The 2,323-nt window shown below is 34.9% G+C and overlaps 2 protein-coding genes across 2 annotated transcripts in view; one reads left to right on the forward strand and one right to left on the reverse strand.

Moving 5' to 3' along the window:
- Positions 1–1,458, reverse strand: part of LOC128251047 (zinc finger protein 678-like) — a 4,317-nt gene extending 2,859 nt beyond the window's left edge. The window contains exon 1 of the mRNA XM_052977358.1: positions 511–1,458. The gene's annotated coding sequence lies outside the window, so the exon portion shown is untranslated. The remainder of the gene's footprint in view (positions 1–510) is intronic.
- LOC106868523 (zinc finger protein 91) overlaps positions 1–2,323 on the forward strand; it is a 16,404-nt gene that overhangs the window by 11,046 nt on the left and 3,035 nt on the right. The window lies entirely within an intron of this gene.

A 2,323-nucleotide genomic window follows, 5' to 3' on the forward strand; every position in this document is an offset into this window, starting at 1 on the left:
AATAAGGGGGGGAAAGGTTCAGATTACATATAGTCCGTCTCCGCCCTGGCCTTCTGCCAAGTTTTGAAACCGATATTCAGGAACATTTTTGGGTAATCTTCAAGTTTAGGGGGAGAAAAAAAATAAATAAAAATATTCAAGGGAAATAACTGAACGACTTACTAGTATTATCCGTTTTCTTCTAGCTGTTTATAAATAAATCACACCCTAACCCTAACGTCAATCAAATCACGTGTGTGATTTATTTATAAACAGAGATGTACGGAGAATACTGGTAAGACGTTCAGTTACTTCCCTTGAATATTTTTTATCCCCCTAAACTTGAAGATTACCCATTTTTGCCTACAGCTTTCTCATCTCCGCCTGTCTCTCTGGCGGTATCCATATTATTGAAAACAGTAGTATTACAAATGTACAGGCGATTAAAATTCTTATCAATATTTCTTGAGCAATTCTTAAAGCTAACAAGTGTATGAGTTAATTAATTACGGTTAAAGTTTTACTACTTACCGCTTGCCTGTAAAGTAGGGAACAACCAATTAACGATGTAAAGCTGTGATCAAATGAAATATTTAATCTCGAAGGTGAAGGAACGCCGATAGTAAAACACGCAATTGGCCCAATTTTATATCCGAGATAATTAACACATCATTATATTTAGTTCTGTTAATTACAAAAACATAGAATGCACGACGTAGTTGATAACTTGCCCGCGTTTCCATGAGGTCGGTGACATATATTAAAAGTTCCCCCAAGTAATAGAACTCCAAGAAACAGCTTCGACTCTTTTAATGTATGTTTTGAATTGTATCTCATCACTAGTAAATGCCAAAATCATAATCCAGCTAAATAGTAATTACGTATCAACAAGTGAGGGTTTACACAATCACTGAACCTGTAAAAATAGCAGCCAAATACACCTGACATTACATGTTACTTTTAGAAGGCTTTTGGTCGTATTTCAGTGAAATTAACTCAACGAATTAGAAAGACATTGATTAAGCAGCGGAGTTGATTATTTGAAAATCTTCCATTCGTTTGAAATGACGTCAATATTAAAAGATAGCAACATTATTTAATACATTAAAAACACGTTCCATCACCTTCATAATTAAATATTTCATTTGAATACAGCTTACATGGTTGAATGGTTGTTTCCTATATTAGAGAACATGGGAAAAGGCTTTAAATCAACAACAAATCGATCGATGAACTTTCCACGCCTTTCTACCCTTTTCATTAACAGAAAATAATATTCATGATGCATATGACTGGAGGGAGAAGTCAGGTATTTCTGATTAACAACGAGGATTTCCTGTAGGACAACCTGCTTAGGATTACAGATGAGATGTGCGGCTGGGGTGAGATAAAATAGTTGATCAATATCTCCCTCTGCCCCACTCATTCCTACCCACCTTGTACTACCTTTAGTCGAACAAATTGACTAAAGGTAGTGCTCCAGCATGGCCGATGTCAAACGCGTAAGAGAAATAGAAGAAATAAAATTAATATAGCCGAGACTGTTTCTGGGTGTATATGATGTTGGGAACTTTTAAAATATGTCACCGGCCTCATTGACACTCTGGAAAATTATCAAGGGCACAGTCTATTCTTTGTGTTTCTAATTAATTGAACTAAATTTATTGTGTATAAAATTAGGCCAACTGCATGTTTGAGGATCGGTGTTCTTTCACCTTCCTGATTAAATATTTCCTTTGATCACATCTTTACAACGTTAATTGGTTGTTCCCTATTTTACAGGACGTGGGGAAATGGCTTTTAAGCAACAACAAATTAGTTAATGAACTTTCCCCCAACCTTCTTCACTTTTTAATTTGGACTTTATATCAAACATTCTATTGGTGAGTATAAAATATATCTGCATTGCATCTGCCAGCGTCACTTAGGACTCATGGGATCTTTGACTGCTTTAAGTTCTCCAAAACGGAAACAATCGCTGAGTGGAAAAATCAATAAACCGATTCCGGATCCTGTTCAAAACGGGGGCACCAGTTTTCATTTATGTTTTATGTAGTGTTTTTGGTACCGAAAGACTTTCAAACTTCGTATACTTATCTATTTTGTGTTATAGAACAGAAAAAAAATTTTGTATTCGAATTTATTTCATGTAAAAAATTGTCTTATTTCGATAATTTCTACTAATCACTGACGTCTATTCAGTTGAAAACAGTTAGCGCTGTAACGGTGTATATCGTATTAATCCCCGTTAGTTCTGACATTTCAACCCTAAAACTAATCCGAACTCTAAAATTGTTACACACATAGATACGCACAGCGTAATTTATTTTATAAACAATATATG

The sequence above is a fragment of the Octopus bimaculoides genome, chromosome 28 (assembly GCF_001194135.2).
Source record: "Octopus bimaculoides isolate UCB-OBI-ISO-001 chromosome 28, ASM119413v2, whole genome shotgun sequence".
Lineage (NCBI taxonomy): Eukaryota > Metazoa > Mollusca > Cephalopoda > Octopoda > Octopodidae > Octopus > Octopus bimaculoides.